The sequence below is a fragment of the Pinus tabuliformis genome, chromosome 4_2, assembly GCF_031772625.1.
Source record: "Pinus tabuliformis cultivar Carrire ecotype Pingquan chromosome 4_2, CPIR1, whole genome shotgun sequence".
Lineage (NCBI taxonomy): Eukaryota > Viridiplantae > Streptophyta > Pinopsida > Pinales > Pinaceae > Pinus > Pinus tabuliformis.
This window is the reverse complement of record NC_142304.1, coordinates 268,206,685-268,228,718: the sequence shown is the minus strand read 5'-3', so window position 1 is coordinate 268,228,718 and position 22,034 is coordinate 268,206,685.

The window sequence follows — 22,034 nt, the reverse complement described above, 5'->3', positions numbered from 1 at the left end:
TATTTATGATATTAATTCACCACGATTGGCGGTTCGAACGGCTATTTAATATTACAGTTAAGGATAGATCCTTTAAAAGATTTCATCCGTGGTAATTCTTAACTGTATTTCATTTATCGTATGTCAATCACCGCAATTCTATTCATTATCATATTGGCTTGCGGCAGCAGTATTTCTGTGTTACGGTTTGCAACTGTTTGTGCAGAGTCTCTCCGAATCCAGAAATCCAAAGAAAATGGGGAAGAAATCAAAGAAGTCTACAGCAACTCCTGTGGCCAAACAACCAGAATAGAGCAAGAAGGGATTAATCTCAGATACGACATGTCTTGGTCTGGGAAATATTAGCTAGGAAAGCATTTATAATTTGATAGAAGCAGAGGAGCCCGAAGAACTATCAGAGGAAGCCACTGCCGATTCAACCAATAAATCAGAAGGAACTCTCAAAGAATTGGCTTGTTCTTATCTTCACAGGATAGCGGCGCGAGCCAAAGTTTTGTCGTATACTGATGTGGTAGGATGGGTAGTGGAGAAAATCCCTACTTCAGACAGAACATTTTGCACAGCTGATGGGAGGATATTTGGCTCATTCAAGCCTAAAGATCTCAGACAAATGTACCATCTATCGGAGCCTGAGAAGTGCTACAACAAAGCATTCCTGGAAGCATTTGCAAAAGAAAATGACTTGGAGTCAGACCCGATCAAGCAATGGAGGCATTTCTTGGAGAAGCACAAACACGAGGCATCGGGTAAGTACTCTATCGACTCATTAGCTTCTCCTTACTGCTATGTGGGAGCTATGATGTGTAGATTGTGGGGACAACATGATTTTGCCAAATTTTCTATAGAGATGGTCCCATTGATGGAAGCAACAATTAATGGTTATGTTATGGATTGGGCAAATATTTTGTCTGATAGACTAGCCACAAAGATATTAGAATACAGAAGGAATTCATTTACAACTACCCGGACCATTCCCCCTTTCTACTACAGTGCATATATTATGGACATTATTTGTTTTAATTCTGAATTTCCAATACTCGGATGGAAGTGGACTTCCAAAGATCCCAACCCGATTCATATTTATCACAAGCAGTTGTGGAAGGCACACTATAAAAATCACCTGTACAAAATTTGCAATGGTTTTGTTTCACCTATATATCATTCTATTTTCAATAAGCCTGCTCCCAGGATATCCCAGGATGCAACAACTGATCTGATAGCAGTAGGCAGCTAGTTCGGAGAAGAGAAATTTACCTATGTAAGGCTTTTTGGCAGTCTCACTAAACCCCATGTTCTCCCTCTGTATGTGCCTGATAAATTGTTAGCACGGGAATTGGCATATTAGATAATTGTTGAAGGGACATCTAGAACCCTTAGAGATTCTAAGAAATAGATGTGGCCTATATTCCCCTTACGATGTGGCATTTTCACTTTACATGACTATAAGCATGCAAAAAAAGAGACAGAAAAGATGCAGATGTTGAATCTTGCCGCCATTCCCAACAGACAATATGATCCAAATAAGGTTGCCTATAATGTTCTTGATCAAGCTAAACTTGCCAAGTTCGATCATGAAGCAGATGTTTTTGATGATTTATTTGCTTCAGCCAAAACATTCTTTCAAGTTAAAGCATTGGCTAGGATCAAATATGAAGATGAAGAGTTAAAAACATTTAATAGACTCAAAGCCCAGAGGTTGCAAACTTTGCCTTTGGACCTATTAGCTACAACCCCTATAGATCAGCCACCAAGTCAAACTGAACAAAAAGCAGCCGACAAGACTCCTGTAGAGGAGAAGATCCCTGAAAAAGAAAAATTGCCAGAGCAGGAATAGGGACAAGAAAAAAGTGGTGAACTCATTGATTCAAGCCTTTATGTTGATCCTAAACTGCTCAAGGAATGGTAACAATTTGATTCTATCATCAGCAATACTAAAAGTCAACAAGGATTCAGCACTCCTAAGGTAACAATTGGTCAGAAATCAACAATCAATATAGTTTCGGCTAAGGGAGCTAGTGGCCCACCCATGACTCAAAAGGATGTAGAAATAATTCCCGAGAATCCAACTGATGAAATTATTTTACATGTAGAAGAAATACCACCCTTGGATTTCTTCTACAGCCCTAAGCATAGGGCTGTAATTAAGAGACAAAGGAAAAAGAGGAAAATTGATCAATCTCCTCTTTTAACTTCACAAATGGAGATAACAAACATGGTATGGAGAGAAGAAGTCAACCCTTCTGAAGATCTCACTAAACTCTCTCAGTATGCTGGAGCATACACAACAGCTACAATGGACAAAGCATCGGAGGTAAGCAACTTGCTTAAAGAAAAGGACCAAGCAATTGTTTTGCTGGAAACACAAGTACAAGAGAAGCAGCAGAAGATTGAGCAATTGGAATAGCAGTTAGCAGCCCAGAGACAGTCAAATGATCAATTGAACGAGCAACTGCTTAAAGAAAAACAAAGGATTGATCAACATGCAATTCAGAAGCAGCAAGAGCTATCTCAAGCATTGAGCAAGCTGAAATCATTAAATGAACAGTTGAGAAAATCAAAAGAAGAATAGATCACTCAACTATCACTGCAAATAGAAAGATTCAGAGGATATCCCCAAGTCGGAGAATTCAAATCGGAGGCTCTCCAAATTACCAAAACATTGTCTAATCAATTGAGCCTATTATGTCACAATATCTCTCTCGTTCTTCCCTTATGTGAAATTTCCTCATCTATGATTGATAAGTCAGTAGATGCAAGACAGAAATTGGAGCAAGCAGATGAAAGACTAATAGAGTTTCTCTCTTGGCAAGAAACCAAGGAAGGACAAGCTGCAAATCTACCCCAAATTCTCGAATCACATAAGGAAATCCTATTCCTTGAATGGCAATCTCAACTGATGAAAGCAGAAAGGGCAACATCAAGATGCAGATCGGCAACAAGTAATCTGATTGAATTGATTAATGACACTCTTTATTTGTCAAATTTAATTATAGAATGTTCTCCAGGGAAACTTCCATCAGTGAAAGCATTGGAACAAACATGGAAATAGGAGCTGGAAAAGAGGGAAAGATTAATCGCAGGCATTCAAACTTTGACATGGGATACCTTTTGGTTCTTCCTTGTTAAACCACACAGTCAGCAAACAGCAATGAAATGCCTTACCGATGCAATCAGTTGTATGATTCCCGAAATTACTGATGCCACATACACTGCCCAGTTACATTCACGAATGAGTCATCTGCCAGAATTGCAACCGATGCTTGCCATTTGCTAGCTCAGGACACAAGATAGTTAGCCAAAATAGTGAACCACTCTGACCGACTACAGCATGCCTATTTTGAGAAGATTATCACAATTTCTATGATTTGGTTAATACCAGCACATAGCATTTTTATTTCATAATTTGTTAGTTTAGATAGTATTTATAGACCCTTTCATGTTTTTAGAATGGGTCCTCAAATTTTTGTATTAAGACTTGGCTTGGAAGTTGCACTATTGTACTTCCAATATATTTATTTTTATAAAAACTGGACCTGAATTCTGATTTTGATGAAGAATATTTTTATGTGATATGCACTATTGCTTCTTATGAAAGTGTTTCCAAGTTGAAAGGCGAGATTTGAATGCAATTCATATCGGAGGAGATTCAAACACATATGGTACTATTATCTATGTTCTTGCTTCATGCTTTTATGTGAATCAGCATTTATTCATTTTTGCTATTATTGATGTATGTATATGCTTTTAATAGCAATTCTTTTACTTATCACTATTGAATGTTTAAGAATTGTTATTTTTCATATGTATGTGTATCAATAATATATAAAGAATACAGTAATAATGTTTTAAACATTACTTTGTTCAACTACTTGAACAAAGTAATTATCATATGAATGAATATTCTTGTTTATAAGTAGAGTCATCTATATGCCTACTTGTCAATAAGAACCATCAAAAGTTGCACTAAGAGAAAGACTTCCCAGGATAGATTAGTTATTTATCTTATTGAATTTAAGAATAAATCATCCATCACTACCATTAGATATTAGAAAATCAATCACTTATCCATCCCATTTATAAATCATTGGGAAACTAGTCCCATTATATCAAGTCAGAGCCACCACACCAAACGGAAAAGGAGCTACTTTTAAGGTCCAAACCAGGTGGTTTTCCCCGATGTCTGTGCAGCGATTTTCGAGGCTTCAACATTTTTGGTGCTAGAAGCAGGGCCTAAACTGTGAATGGTGAGCAAATCCAAATCTACAATCCATTCTAAGAGTAAATCTCCCTCCACCTCACCTCCGACTTCTCCCTCGCATGCTAAAACTCCAGTTTTCAAGCGAGAAGTTGAGGAAACAACCACCACTACTCAACCCCAAAACCTCTCAAATAAATCAACTCTATAATCTCATAAGGTTCAGTTTCTAATCCACAAACTTCAAGGATTCTCGATATCACCACAGAAATCTGAGTCATCACAAGGCAGTGTGACTTCGCAATTCATTCCTTCTCACCCCCTCACCAGACTTCAGAGTGAAAAGCTTGGTATTGAACCTATTGAGTTACCTTTGCCTAAAAGGAAAAGAGCAAGGAAGACTACTGAAGGATCTAATAGTGAAACTTTCTCATCATCATCATCCATTTCATCTTCTCCATTGCGAAGTCAACCATCCACTCCTCCACTCCAGATTGTCGTTCAACAGGGAACTGGAACTTCAACATCTGTTTCTCAACCATCTGGAACTTCATCTATGCTATCATCCATTAGTAGCTCGACAATGGCACAAAACCCATGGAGCAGCCCTGGTGCAGTCACCATGCCTGCACCTTTGCATGCATTGCCAGCTCATCCTGAAAAATGGTTGCCAAAATTCAATCCAGATGCAGGCATACAAGCAGATGAACACATAAACAACTTTATGTTGTCAGTCAACTTAAAAGGAGTCACTGAGGAAGATGTAGTTGTTAGACTTTTCCCTTATACCCTACAAGGATCAGCTGGGTCTTGGTATTTTTCCCTACCATCAAGATCCATTACTAGTTGGAATATTTTTCAAGAACAGTTCTTAACTAAATATGGTGATGAAAGATCTGTAGCAACGTTAATCAATGATCTTTCAAATCTTAAAGCGGAATCTAAAGAACCTATAAAAGAGTTCAATTCACGATTTAATAAACTCTTAAATAAGATTTCTACTGAAAAAGTTAGAAGTGAATGGTATATAACAGCTTTACCTTCAAACATAGCTATCTTTGTAGATAGAGTTGGAAAACCTACTCTAGCAGAAAATATGAAAGAGGCAATTGTTGTGGAAAAACATATCATCACCTTAGAAAAGAAAGATGCTCTTGAAGATAGAAAATCTAAAAAAGTCTCCTTCAAAGATAATTCAAAGAAGAAAACGACTAAAGATCCATATGATATGGAAGTTCTCCAAAAGGTTCTAAAGACTATGTCAAATGAAATGATAGAAATAAAGAAACAACTAGCTAAGACTTCAACTAAAAAGCCATTTAAAAACTTTAAGAAACCATAATCAAAACCCCCTAATGCTATATCCAACGCAGAGTCACACCCCGAGGACGATGAAGAAGAAGATACAGTCTTATCATCTAAAGAAACTGAAGAAGAAGTAGCTGTAGAATGTCATGGGATGTGCGACTTCATTTTGCCCAATTCTGATACTGAAAATGAACAGGAGGCTTTCCCAGTAAGTAACAGGAGTAAAGGTACTCCTGAACCTATTCAAGCAACTCAGAAGAAAAGGAACATGGGTACTACTACTAAGGAAAAAACTCCAACAAAGAAGTCTATAGCAACACCTACTCAGAATCAACCATCAGCTTCTAATCCACCTTCAACATCTAAAACATTAGTAGTTGCAGACTCTATGAATTACAACATCATTGAAGATATGAAGAACAAAAGCAAATATCACTATGTTTGAACTTAGTAAACTCAAACATCAACAAAAATTGCTACTCAAAGAATTGGATGCAGTACCTTCTTCTCCGCTTCCAAATGCTGTATTGTCCAAAGCTTCTAATGAGGCAGGTAAACCACCACCTGGTAGAGTAGAAGCTACTGATGCTATTCTAATTGGAGATAGATCAATTTCCCATACTCCTCATTTTCTCTTGACCTACGAGATTTATAATAGAAATCTACACAATTGCTTGATAGACTCAGGTGCTTCATCGAATATAATGCCGGCCTCGGTTTGTTCTAAACTGAATATTGAACCCCAAAAGTCTGCAGTGCATATTGTCCAGTTGGATAGAACTAAGGTCCAAATATTAGGAGAAATCAACTCAGTTACCATTAGGTTATCAGCTGATCCAAGAGTGGTTCAGAGAATTGATAAATTAATCACTGATATTCTTGAGTTCTATGGTTTGATTTTAAGTAGAGACTGGTCTGAGAAACTTCATGGTTACATTTCTACCGATTGGTCTCACATGTGGCTGCCCTATAAAGGAAAGCCAAATCAGATTAAGATTGATCGGGAGAAGCATATGACTCATACTGTGACAGAGTTTGAACAAGAAAACCAGCCTATAGCATTCAACAATAACATTTTGGGTAATTACTCATCTGAATCATTCTTTGGTAATTTTACTGCTCAATCATCACCTTTCTCAGTTAATAATTTCACATCTCAAATTGAAAATTTTTCCCAAACAGATACATCAAGGTGTGTTAAAATTGTTGAGGAAATTGTAAATAAAACTGTAGATAAACCTTTATTTTGGTCATTATATTTTGATGGGTCTAAATCTAATGAAGGTGCAGGAGCAGGATGTATTTTAGTTAGTCCTGAGGGAGAAAAGACCATGCTATCATGTAGATTAGAATTTGAGTGCATAAATAATATTGCTGAATACGAAGCCTTGATTCAAGGACTTTATGAAGCGATTGGTCTTAAGGTCCAATATTTGAAAGTGTTTCGTGACTTTGAAATTGTTGTAAAACAGATTAGAAATACTATTCATTGTGTTTCTAGTCATCTTAAACATTATCAATCTTTGGTACAAGACCTTGTATCTCATTTTCTAGCATTTAATATTTCTCTCATTCCTAGATCACAGAATGCGGCGGCGGATTTACTAGCCAATGTTGCTTCTAAGCTCCTTCCATCTGAAAATTATAGTCCCTATAGATTTTCAGTAGAGCTAATTTTCAGACCATCGATTCCCGATAATGTCACTAACTGGTGAGTATTCAATCACGATGATGACATTTTAAATTTCTTAACTTTTGATAAGTCCTATGATGATCAAATTATTGATGAAAGTGAGCATGATCTTCAAATGAAGGAAAAGATTGAAGAAAAATCAATACCTAAACCAGTGGTCAAACTTGAAGATCTTTATGACATTAAAGATAGGTTTAAGCAGGTTATTAATTCAAAACTCCAAAGTTCTACTTTGAGATTTGAATTAATAAACCTTAGTACAAAGGACAAACCACAAAACATCTATTTGGGATTAGGACTTACTTTAGAAAAAATATTGCATTTATCAGATTATAGAATAAGTATAAAAATGTCTTCGCTTGGAATTATGATGACTTGAAAACATATGATACTTCTATCATACAACATACAATTCCAATGATATCTGAGGAAAAGCCAGTACAGCAGAAATTAAGAAAAATTCATCCCAACCTCGAAAGTCAAATCAAAGCTGAGTTAAACAAACTTTTGAAGGCTAAGATAATTTTTCATGTTAGACATTCAAATTAGGTGTCCAACATGGTGCTAGTAAGGAAGAAAAATGGTGACATTCGAATTTGTATTGATTTCAGAAATCTTAACAAAGCAAGTCAAAAGGATAATTTCCCTCTACCAATAATGGAGCAAACTCTCCATTCAGTAGATGGTTCTGAACTAATGTCTTTCTTAGATGGTTTTTCAGGGTATAACCAAGTCTTGGTACACCCCGATGATAGACTTAAAACTACTTTCAGAACTAAGTGGGGAACTTACGCCTATCAAAAAATGCCTTTCGGATTAATCAATGTTGGAGCTACGTTCCAAAGAGCGATGGATATAGCATTCAAAGGTTTAATCAATAAATCAGTAGTTGTCTATTTGGATGACATTACTTTCTTCTCTAAAAAAAGATCAAGTCATTTACATGATTTGAAACAAATTTTTGAACGATGTAAAAGGTATGGCATTTCACTCAATCCTAAGAAATATTTTTTTGCTCTTGACCAAGGTAAACTCTTGGGATTCATTGTTTCGAAAGATGGTATTTATATTGATCCAGATAGAATCAAAGAGATTTCTGATATTCCATTTCCACATAATAAAAAATCAATGCAATCTTTTTTAGGTCAAATTAATTTTGTAAAAAGATTTATTCCAGATTTTTCACAGATTGTTTTACCATTACAAACCATGATCAAGAAAAATTCAGTGTTTAAATGGGGGCCTATAGAAAGAGAGGCATTTGATTCAATCAAGCAGTCAATCATAAATGCTCCTGCTTTAAACACTCCCAATTTTTTGAATCATTTCATTTTATATACTCTTGCATCTGATTCATCTTACGCAGCAGTGCTGACACAAATCAATGATCAAAACTTGGAAGCACCAATTTCATTTTATAGTTCAAATCTTCAAGGTGCTGAACTTAATTACTCTGAAGTTGAAAAGAAAGCCTTTGCTGTATTCAAAGCCATTAAACACTTTAGGCCCTTTCTTTTAAAATCTCACACAAAAGTTATAGTTCCTTTTTCAGCAGTAAGACAGTTACTAGTTCAAAGGGAATTAGGAGAAAAAATGGCAAACTGGGTCACAGCATTACAAGAATATGATTTGGACATTAGACCAGCAAAGATTGTCAAAGGCCAAGGTTTTTGCAGGTTGTTAGCAGGAGCTTCTAATATTCAAGAACATGAAGGTACAAACAATATCAAAGAAATCAATGAGTTAAGTACCATTAATCTTGAATCCCAATATGCAGATTTGATATTCTATTTGAAAAATGGATATGCTCCTTCTAATCTTTCCTATAAAAATAAATGTGCCATTAGACTAAAAGAAAAAAACTTCATGATTGTTGATGATGTGTTGTTTAAACGGAATTATGATTCAATTTTGTTAAGATGCTTAGAAAAACCTGAAGCGCAAAAGGTCTTGCAGGAATTACATGATGGTCCAGCAGGAGGACATTTTGGAGCTGACACAACAGCCCACAAAATTATTCATGCTAGGTATTATTGGCCTACCTTATTTAGAGATACTCATGAATATGTAAGGAAATGTAGAACATGTCAAACTACCAGTGGAAGGCAAAGGAAGCCAGCTTTTCCTTTGCAACCAGTCAACATTGAACAACCTTTTGAACAATGGGGATTGGATATCATTGGAGAAATTATTCCACATTCATCCAAACAGCATAGGTATATCCTTACAGCTATTGATTACTTTACTAAGTGGGTAGAAGCAATTCCTTTGAAGACAGAAAACTCTGAGGCGATCATTGAATTCATAGACCAGTTCATCGTTACCAAGTTTGGTGTCCCAAATGCTCTTATTTTTTATAATGCATCTTATTTCTCTGGTAATTCTATACTTGAATTTTCTATCAAAAGAGGATTCAAATTGAAATATTCTGCAAACTACTACCCTCAGGGTAATGGTTTAGCAGAATCTACCAATAAAAATCTTGTCAAAATCTTTAAGATAACTATTTATCAGAATCATAAGAATTGGCACAAGTCTTTGATATTTGCACTATGGGCAGACCGTATAACACAGAAGGCCTCAATAGTCACTTCTCCATTGAATCTAGTGTATGGAAAGGAGGCTGTCATACCAGCAAACTTATTACTTCTATCACTAGCCTTCGTGAAGTTTATTGAAGAAAATCTCCCATCTTCTATTCAATTGAGACATAATCAGATCCTAAAACTAGAAGAAGAAAGGGAGAAAGCTCGAATTACACATGAAAAGCATCAACAAATTATTAAGTCATCTTTTGATACAACTTCAAGCGGCTCAAAACATTTACAAGTTGGTGATCTTGTTTTGAAATGGGACAAAGCCCACGAAGATAAAGGAAAACACACTAAATTTCAAAAAATGTGACTCGGACGATTCCAAATCAGTGAGAGGATAGGCCCATCAACATTTATATTGCAAGATCTATCAAGAAAGAAAGATTCTCTTCCCGTCAATGGGCTTATTCTGAAAAAAAAAAAAAAAACAAAAAAAACAAAAAAAAACAAAAAAACTTCAATTGAGGAGGTAACCCCTTCTCACTTTGTAAATATTCAATTTTCAGCTATATTTGTGTGAATAATTAGTTTATTTAATATCCCAGACAATAAAGTTGTGAATAGCCTTCCATTGGTCTTTACTATATTGAAAAAGTTACTCAAAAGAAAATAGTTTTAATATTTACTTTCAATAAATGGAAGCCTTGAAGGAAAAGGAAAATTCTAGGAAATTAGGTATAAGTAAACTCTAAAAACCCCTTTTTATTTTTGTGAAATCTTCTCAAAACTTGAAAATATTGTAAATCATTCAAAAGTTTTAGAAGCCTAAAAAAGTTATCAATACAAAACAAAAACTGATTCAATCTTAGCATCTTCAACTCTCAAAACTGTCATCCATGTTCTCTTAAGAAGAAAATTATTCATCCCATCCATCAAAGTTTATAATTTCTCAGAGTGTAATTCTAAAATATATTTGATATAAAAGATAAGAGGTCTTATCACAAGCCTGCTTACCATGATCATAGGGGAATAGTTCAACTGACATTACCAACACTGCATACCAAAACAGGGTAATGGCTTATAATTATAAGACAAGGGGTCTCATCACGAGCCAGCTTGTTTAGTTAAATTACAACCAGTGAATGGCATTGTCAATAGTTGGCCACCAAACCAAGACAATGGCTTTTTATCTTACAAAATAAAGAAATAAGGAAAAAATAAAATGCAATACAAAAAATGTGGAAACATATCTTTTGGATTCATTCTTTTTAATTATAATCTAAAATGGATGGAACAATGAATGATTAAATGGTTAAAAACTAACCCTGCCGAGATTATAGACGTTTGCTCGCAGCAGCCGCTCTGCCTATGAAAAAGGAGTCATTATAAAAGCTAAGTTGGAGAAGTCTCTTGTTTTATCATTATCAACCAATTAAGGTTTACTTAAAACTTAGAATGTATTTAATTTTGAGATGAGAAAGAAATAGCAAAAATAGTTATCATTATATTCAGAATTTATGATTATCTAGTTATATTAGATTTTCTCTATCCACTAAGGTTTTCAGATTAAGAAAGTTAAAGTATTATATTACTTTCTTAGAGATAATTGTTTCTCCCAGTGAATCACTAATTGTTGTGTTGTACAACAACCCCCCATTTCTAAAAAATCTTTACATAAAATTTTTAATAAGAAATGGGTCCCTTTTTAAATCAACTTAGCTATATTTGTAAATTAATAAATAAAACTGGTATTAACCTCATAATAAGAAAAATATTTATTAAAAGACCCGATATAAATAAATCATTTTATAAAGCCTTTTGATAAAAAACAAAGTGTTCCTTTGAAAATTATAAAACAATTCTACATTGCGATAAAGTGATCGGAGATCGCATATTGCAATAACAAAGGAACAAACAAAAAACAAACCCCCATCCAATTATTCGATCCGAAAAGGAAATCGCAATCGGCAATCGGGGAAATCAAATGCCAAAGGTACACACACAAGGGCTCATCGTATCTTTCGATCCGATATCGCAATCAGTAATCAGAGATATTCGTTGATAAAGGGACATACGTAAAAGCTTCATCAAATCTCCCGATGCAAAAAAGGAAATTGCAAATTGGCGATCGACGGAGTCATATGACAAAAGAATAAAAGCTTAAGCCAAACCCCGATTGCGATCAATTAATTGGGCACGCATCTCGAAAGGTAAATATACGTTGAAAAACGATTTGCATGCATAAATACCCCGCTCCATTATATTTTAATATTATCTTTCGGCAATCAGCAATATTCATTGCAAGTGCTAAAGCCCTTCCCTTTAACATTTTCGATTGCGATTTACGATTATCGTCGATCACCAATCAATGAAATCTAAAGCATGCTTGAAATAATCATTCAATATACGATTGACGAGATGGGTATTTATGATATTAATTCACCACGATTGGCAGTTCGAACGACTATTTAATATTACAGTTAAGGATAGATCATTTAAAAGATTTCATCTGTCGTAATTCTTAACTATATTTCATTAATCATATGTCAATCACCGCAATTCTATTCATTATCATATTGGCTTGCGGCAGCAGTATTTTTGTGTTACGGTTTGCAACTGTTTGTGCAGAGTCTCTCCGAATCCAGAAATCCAGAGAAAATGGGGAAGAAATCAAAGAAGTCCACAGCAACTCCTATGGCCAAACAACTAGAACAGATCAAGAAGGGATTAATCTCAGATACGACATGTCTTGGTCTAGGAAATACTAGCTAGGAAAGCATTTATAATTTGATAGAAGCAGAGGAGCATGAAGAACTATCAGAGGAAGCCATTGCCGATTCAACCAATAAGTCAGAAGGAACTCTTAAGGAATTGGCTTGTTCTTATCTTCACAGGATAGCGGCACGAGCCAAATTTTTGCCGTATACTGATGTGGTAAGATGGGTAGTGGAGAAAATCCTTACTTCGGACAGAACATTTTGCACAGCTGATGGGAGGATATTTGGGTCATTCAAGCCTGAAGATCTCAAGCAAATGTACCATCTACCGGAGCTCGAGGAGCGCTACAACAAAGCATTTCTGGAAGCATTTGCAAAAGAAAATGACTTGGAGTCGGACCCAATCAAGCAATGAAGGCATTTCCTGGAGAAGCACAAACACGAGGCATCGGGTAAGTACTCTATTGACTCATTAGCTTGTCCTTACTGCTATGTGGCAGCTATGATGTGTAGATTGTGGGGACAACATGATTCTGTCAAATTTTCTATAGAGATGGTCCCATTGATGGAAGCAGCAATTAATGCTTATGTTATGGATTGGGCAAATATTTTGTCTGATAGACTAGCTACAAAGATATTAGAATACAGAAGGAATTCATTTACAACTACCCGAACCATTCCCCCTTTCTACTACAGTTCATATATTATGGACATTATTTGTTTTAATTCTGAATTTTCAATACTCAAATAGAAGTGGACTTCCAAAGATCCCAACCCGATTCATATTTATCACAAGCAGTTGTGGAAGGCACACTATAAAAATCACCTGTACAGAATTTGCAATGGTTTTGTTTCACCTGTATATCATTCTATTTTCAATAAGCCTGCTCCCAAGATATCCCAGGATGCAGCAACTGATCTGACAGCAGTAGGCAGCTGGTTCGGAGAAGAGAAATTTACCTATGTAAGGCTTTTTGGCAGTCTCACTAAACCCCATGTTCTCCCTCTGTATGTGCCTGATAAATTGTTAGCACGGGAATTGGCATATCAGATAACTGTTGAAGGGACATCTAGAACCCTTAGAGATTCTAAGAAACATATGTGGCCTATATTCCCCTTACAATGTGGCATTTTCATTTTACATGATTACAAGCATGCAGAAAAAGAGACAGAAAAGATACAAATCTTGAATCTTGCCACCATTCCCAACAGGCTATATGATCCAAATAAGGTTGCCTATAATGTTCTTGATCAAGCTAAACTTGCCAAGTTCGATCATGAAGTAGATGTTTTTGATGATTTATTTGCTTCAGCCGAAACATTCTTTCAAGTTAAAGCATTGGCTAGGATCAAATATGAAGATGAAGGGTTAAAAACATTTAATAGACTCAGAGCCCAGAGGTTGCAAACTCTGCCTTTGGACCTATTAGCTACAACCCCTACAGATCAGCCACCAAGTCAAACTTAACAGAAAGCAGCCGACAAGACTCCTGTAAAGAAGAAGATCCCTGAAAAAGAAAAATTGCCAGAGCAGGAACAGGGACAAGAAAAAAATGGTGAACTCATTGATTCAAGCCTTTATGTTGATCCTAAACTGCTCAAGGAATGGCAACAATTTGATTCTATCATCAGCAATACTGAAAGTCAACAAGGATTCAGCACTCCTGAGGTAACAACTGGTCAGAAATCAACAATCAATACAGTTCCGACTGAGGGAACTAGCGGCCCACCCATGACTCAAAAGGATGTAGAAATAATTCCCGAGAATCCAACTGATGAAATTATTTTACATGTAGAAGAAATACCACCCTTGGATGTCTTCTACAGCCCTAAGCATAGGGTTGTAATCAAGAGACAAAGGAAAAATAGGAAAATTGATCAATCTCCTCTTTTAACTTCACAAATGGAGATAACAAACGTGGTATGGAGAGAAGAAGTCAACCCTTCTGAAGATCTCACTAAAATCTCTCAGTATGCTGGAGCATACACAACAGCTACAATGGACAAAGTATCGAAGGTAAGCAACTTGCTTAAAGAAAAGGACCAAGCAATTGTTTTGCTGGAAACACATGTACAAGAGAAGCAGCAGAAGATTCAGCAATTGGAACAGCAGTTAGCAGCCCAGAGACAGTCAAATGATCAATTGAATGAGAAACTGCTTAAAGAAAAACAAAGGATTGATCAACATGCAATTCAAAAGCAGCAAGAGCTATCTCAAGCATTGAGCAAGCTGAAATCATTAAATGAACAGTTGAGAAAATCAAAAGAAGAACAGATCACTCAACTGTCACTGCAAATAGAAAGATTCAGAGGATATCCCCAAGTTGGAGAATTCAAATCAGAGGCTCTCCAAATTACGAAAATGTTGTCTAATCAATTGAGCCTATTATGTCACAATATCTCTCTCGTTCTTCCCTTATGTGAAATTTCCTCATCTATGATTGATAAGTCAGTAGATGCAAGACAGAAATTGGAGCAAGCATATGAAAGACTAACAGAGTTTCTCTCTTGGCAAGAAACCAAGGAAGGACAAGCTACAAATCTACCCCAAATTCTCGAATTGCATAAGGAAATCCTATTCCTTGAATGGAAATCTCAACTGATGAAAGCAGAAAGGACAACATCAAGATGTAGATCGGCAACAAGTAATCTGATTGAATTGATTAATGACACTCTTTATTTGTCAAAATTAATTACAGAATGTTCTCCGAGGAAACTTCCATCAGTGAAAGCATTGGAACAAACATGGAAACAAGAGTTGGAAAAGAGGGAAAGATTAATCACATGCATTCAAAATTTGACATGGGATACCTTTTGGTTCTTCCTTGTTAAACCACACAGTCAGCAAACAGCAATGAAATGCCTCACCGATGCAATCGGTTGTATGATTCCCGAAATTACTGATGCCACATACACTGCCTAGTTACATTCGTGAATGAGTCATCCGCCAGAATTGCAACCAATGCTTTCCATTTGCCAGCTCATGACACAAGATAGTCAGCCAAAACAGTGAACCACTCTGACTGACTACAACATGCCTATTTTGAGAAGATTATCACAATTTCTATGATTTGGTTAATACCAGCACATAGCATTTTTATTTCATAGTTTGTTAGTTTAGATAGTATTTATAGACCCTTTCATGTTTTTAGAAAGGGTCCTCAAATTTTTGTATTAAGACTTGGATTGGAAGTTGCACTATTGTACTTCTGATATATTTATTTTTATAAAAACTGGACCTGAATTCTGATTTTGATGAAGAATACTTTTATGTGATATGCACTATTGCTTCTTATGAAAGTGTTTCCTTGTTGAAAGGCAGGATTTGAATGCAATTCATATCGGAGGAGATTCAAACACATATGGTACTATTATCTATGTTCTTGCATCATGCTTTTATGCGAATCAACATTTATTCATTTTTGCTATTATTGATGTATGTATATGCTTTTAATAGAAATTCTTTTACTTATCACTATGGAATGTTTAAAAATTGTTATTTTTCATATGTATGTGTATCAGTGATATATAAAGGATAGTGTAATAACGTTTTAATCATTACTTTGTTCAACTACTTGAACAAAGTAATTATCATATGAATGAATATTCTTGTTTATAAGTAGAGTCATCTATATGCCTACTTGTCAATAAGAACCATCAAAAGTTGCACTAAGAGAAAGACTTCCTGGGATAGATTAGTTATTTATGTTATTGCATTTTAGAATAAATCATCCATCATTACCATTAGATATTAGAAAATCAATCACTTACCCATCCCATTCATAAATCATTGGGAAATTGGTCCCATTATATCCAGTCAAAGCCACCACACCAAACGAAAAAGGAGCTGCTTTTAAGCTCCATACCGGGTGGTTTTACCTGATGTTGGTGCAGCGATTTTCGAGGCTTCAACAGGTACCTAAGAAGGATTAAAGAAAATATTTTTAAGAAGGCCTAAGGCTAGGCTAGAGACAATAAAGTGAAGAGGAGCTTGCTTGATCCAAGAGGAGGCTGACATGTAGTCTAGAAGTAGTCCTAATTTGAGGGTTGAGTAGGGCTACTAAGGAGGTTGAGATCATCATAACGAAGCAACACAAGGAGGTTGCACACATCCAGATGAGTCGTATCACTTAGAAGCAAGGGATGACCATGCTAGACGGTTATTTCATTAAAGAATCTGGGCACAAGGCCAAGCATAATCAGATCACATTAGTTCATATTAGGAATAGAAGGTCGAGACCCTGTCAAGGACTATTTGAAGGGATGAAAGGCCTAGTTTTGGAAGGCCACATCTCCTGAAGGAACCGAGCTAAGGATTGAAGGAAACATTGATGAGATCTAAGCTCAAGTGTGTCTGTATAACCCTAGTTAAGGGAGGTTGCAGAGACTTCTATACCCGACCTAGTTTCCAGTCAAAGTTGTGGCCCAACTCTAGTCATTATTTTAGCCATGTTGAGGGATTCAAGAAGCCAAATTCGTATATTTATTATGGTGAAGTTTTGAAGTAAAAGGATTTGTTCAAAGGGTTTGAACAACATAATTTTACATGCACTAGTCTAGGGCAGATCCATCCAAGAAATAATATCAGTCAGGGTGTCACAGACCTAGATCCCAATCGAAAAGTAGTTGTAGGGATGAGTTGAGTGCCCTCCACGTGATCTAGTTAGGGTATGAATAGGAGATCTCCTCGTCGTGTATTTCTATGAGAATTTGTGCATAAAAGGAGTGAAAAACCCAAGTGGTTAGGGCTGCTAGTTTTCTATCGAGGTGGAAAAGGCCAAGACCTCTAGATCTGGGTTTCTAAAGAGAAGCAAAGCCTGTTGGGTAAACAGTTCTACGCCGCATCCTTCCTAGGAACAATGCATCCAGGGAGGCAACGTTTTCACTATTTATGGATGTTTGTATAGTTAGGATTATAGCATATATAAAGGTGTTGCAGATGCCCCAATGCAGATCCGTAGACCCGAAGCAATATGCACATATCCATGGACCTTAGGATTGCTAGAAGAAGAGTTCTAAAGTGAGAAGTGACAGATATTTAAAGTGTTGATGGAGGAACTATTTCAATGTATGGAATAACATTTTATTGGTACCAAAGTATAGTGAAAGGTAGGAAGACTAATCATTGTTAGAGGAGCTACCATAAAGCACTAGATCAACATTGTATAAAGGAGCTTAAGAGTTATAAGGGGGCAGACATGAATGGCCCTAGATCAGTCAGATAAATGGTTGTGTATGGGAAAATTTACAACCCCTAGGTTAGGGCAATCTTGTGGGCACAAGATAAGTCAAGTATTGACTCAAGAATGGGAAGATCTGAAGATGGAGTTGCAATGAAGAACTAAAGTCCAAATTGGATGGACGTATGGCATCCAAAGTACAGGTTGGAGGACTATTAGATGGTTAGCCATTGTGCCCTAAGTGCATGTCTTATGAAGAACTACAAGCCTTCTGGGAGAGGTAGAGAAGTTGATATCAGGGTCTGATCAGCCAAGAGAGCTAGATTAATAGCCCAAGTTCATTGTTGAAGAAGGGAGTTTGAAAACGATAAGCAACAGGCGTCTGGACAAAATTTTGTCTTCATTGGAGAAGTGCATGAATGCATTAGAGGGAAGAAATCCCAAATGAGCTTAGGAGGAGCAGTGGGATGTTGAGAGTTTTTCACAAAAAAAATTATGAACAAATCAACAAAATTCCCTAAGTGTTGATGCATTGATGGATGAATGATCAACTAGAGGGAAAATTCATAAGCCGAGTTCAATGACCTACAAGAGCAGGACCATTAATAGAGGCAAGAGCTGCAAATTGGGAGCAAAAGGACCAACAATTGTGTTCAGGGTACGATCAAGGCATTTGTGATTGAGCTCTACATCAACTAGACAATTAGTGTATGTTGTTTTTGTATTCTTGTATCATTGGATATATGAGGGCTTGTTGACACTGTGATCAACAACCTCCAAATTTTTTCCTACACTTGAATTTTGGAGCCTACTTAGGATCTTACAACACGTCATTCTATGGTCACTTCATTGTTGGTTGATGTTGTGTTAAGTGTTTAAGTCTTCTTCCCGATTTCTAACAATAAAAGTAACTATCTCACACATGCTCAGTTATAAGCACACTTCCTTTATGCAAGCTTGAACATGCATATCACAGTCCATAAAAATAGTGCATGTGCAATGTTCAACATATGTCGACAGTTAGTGCGTAATTTCCATTAAAAATCTCCCTCACTTTGGTTGCAATCGTACTTCTATTTTGGTGAGGTGCCCTTGTTGTTATAAGTGTTGCTTTCATGTTCAAGATTATCGCTTTTGCTTGCTTTCACCTTAACAAGTGTCGTTTTCATGTTATCTTCACTCTAGCATGATCTTTTACAAGTGTCGTTTTCACTTTCTCTTATGGTCACAAGTGTCGCTTCTAACTGTTTTCACTCTTGTATGTGTCACACCTTTGCACATCACTAGAGTCAGTTATGGTGCACTCTTCTGCATTAGATGGTTCTAAATATCGTAAGAATATGCGCTAGACATGTTCCTATAGTTTAACACACTTCTTGATTAAATTCGATACTTGTGTCACAACTTGTATTCTAAGTGTCATAATGTTTCATTTCAACTACTGCACTTAGAAATAAGTGTCGCTTTGTTTTCGTTTCTAGGTGTGATTGATGTTCATGAGTCTTGTGTATTCCTCTAGCTTGTAATAATGGAATTCATGTGTGTGATCCATGGTTGAGTCTTGTCTGGATTCTTTTCCCTCTCTTACTCTATTAATCCCACACTTAGTCATTTTAGAGTTCCTCTTGGTACTACTACCCAGTGAAAGTTATGAAAGCTTCCATCCTTCACCAGGTGACGAGCATTGCCTATTCATGAGCCTTGACTACGTAATTTCCTTTCTTAGTGAGCCTTCCTCGGCGCAGAGCACATCTTTAGTGAATAGTCAGTCATTATTGAAGAAAATTGTGCCCAGCAAATGGATGTCACTTCAAAAATGCACTTAGGGAAAACAAGGACCTTATATCTCTTCAAAAGCGCACTTTGGAAAAACAAGGGTCCTATGTCTCTTTAAAAGTGCATGGCGCACTCTCATGCAATAGTTGGGAATCCTTGTCCATTGTTACTACACCCTGTGATCTCACTGAATTTTCCAAACCGCATAGCACATCCTCAAGCAACAATCAGATATTCTTTCCTACTAAGCCTCTCTGGAACATAATGCACTATCAAGAAACAGCGGTTACTCCTTCTCTCTTGTGATTGTGCCCTACGCCCGAGCAGTCTCTCTCTCTCTCTCCCCCTGAGTGCATGTCGCACTTTTAGTAAACAGTGGGGTCATCCCTTTCTCACTTTTCAACTCAACTGCGCTTTCACTATCTCCAACTCCTTTGAGTCTAGTAAATAGTGTAGTTTTAGTCAACAATCTCATCACATTGTCCCTTGCACTTTCTCACTGTGTTGGACTTTGAAGAAGCCCTCTTTATAGAACATGGTGCAATTTTAGTGAACAATGGTGCCTTATTGAGCCATTGTTAATCCCAATTGCATCCTCTTCATCAAGCCATTCTTTCTCAGTCCTTTCACAGGCCTATCACAAGTAGCATCTTCCATGAGCAAAGTAGGGATGGAATAGATGATTTCAAGATTGATTATGCCTTGTCATGAGTGATCTTCATTGGAAGGTGTATTTCCTAAACAAGGCAAGGTTATGTTGAAGGAAGGTGTCAAGAAGAAGAAGCAAAGAAGCACTTGTAGAGAAAAAGCACGAGGAATAATCATCATGAAGAAATGAAGTTGATCCTGGATTAAAACAGAATGAAGACATTGCATGATCAATCAGAAGATTCCAATACATATCCAAGACCCCTTGGAGGATGGGTATGAGAAAAGAATTAAATCTTTCATGAAGATGGAGTACAAATCAGATCTATCATGAAGAATGCAAGACATAGCAACAATAAGAACAACTTGGCATTGCCACATCATCATGAAGATTCCTAGTCGTCATTGCCAAGTCATGGCTATGCAAGTGTCATCATAGTGTCATATAAGTCATTGTGTCTTGCCACATCATCATGTAGTATGGAATGATATAATTATTGAGAAAATGACAAAATGTAATATGTGGAAGTCCAAGAGACACATGTGGAATACGAAAAGTCACATGTGGACAAAAGAGTCTTATAGAATGTAACGCCTCCTCCCACATCTACCTACTTTCACAGGCCTGTCGGGGTAAACATGAGATGACAGCTACTATGACATGGATAAACCTCCTAAGTATAGTTAAGGAAGTGGAATTGACAGAAAGAAAATTTAATTACCTTCCTCAAGAGCTACAAGAACCCTAAGAGCTAAACAACCACTCTAAGTGCCCAAATCTTGAGCCAACTTGGTTTTTCACTAACCTGGACTCCTAGTCGCATGCATAATACTGCATCGATGTGACTGTAGGCCTCCATTACGATGCGTAAGCCTGCAAACTAGCAACTACAATCCCAAATTCCCAATTTTGTGCCTGCAACTACGAGATTTCTGCCACCTTTTCAGGACTAGACTCCAGATCATTGCCCAGAACTTGATGAAACTTTACAAAACAATAACTAACATAAATGAAAAGCCTTTAGTACAAAACTTGATCAAGGAATTGACATAACCAAACTTAACCATGACATACATTTCATCAAACATTTTGAGAACATGAAATCTACAAGTCATGAATGCATATCTCAACATAGATATCTTATACTTATCTGAGAATAATCAAGATGGTCTAATGCTCTCTCACAACAGTTGCAATAACATCTATTAGATCATGCATTCAATAACCATTCATTTACCAATCAAAACATGTTAGGAGCCATAACTAAAATATGACATGAACCATGCTTATAACCAACATATAACCAGAATAATAACAATGATAGAATAGCCATAAAAGCCACATAATAACAAGTACATTTACTCATAAAATACAAGAGGAAAAGTGATCTTATTAACATATGAAAAATCTAACCAAGTCCGGGACTTCCACATACCACCTGACCATAGATTGGGTTGAACCAAATATTTCTTTCATCCAACCACCCTCGTGCCATATTCCAGGCATGAATGTGGGACTCACAACAAAACAACCAAAGCTTCCTCAGGATTTACCGCACATCCCACCATTATCAGTCAAGGGATTTCTAGACCCGAAGCAAGCACCTACGCAACCAAGATTTATCGCAATCCTGCCATTACCAGTCAAGGGATTCCTAGGCCCAAACAAAGAAACATACACTACCAGGTTTTACCACAATCTCGCCAATACGGTCAAGGGATCACTAGGCCCTAAACAAGCATGGATACCTTCGGATTTCTTCACCAATACCTTGAGGAATTTCCCATCTCCACCCTTAGGATTTACCGTGTATCCCACCATTATTGGTCAAGGGATTTCTAGTCCCTTGGGAATTTCCCTAAAACCACCTCACCCAGTTCCAAAACCATCTGGCAATCCAAGCTCAACCAAAGAGATAACTCCATCACACTATGTCTATCAGGAAATGGCAAGGCAGGGTTGAAACCATTGTCACACCTGTC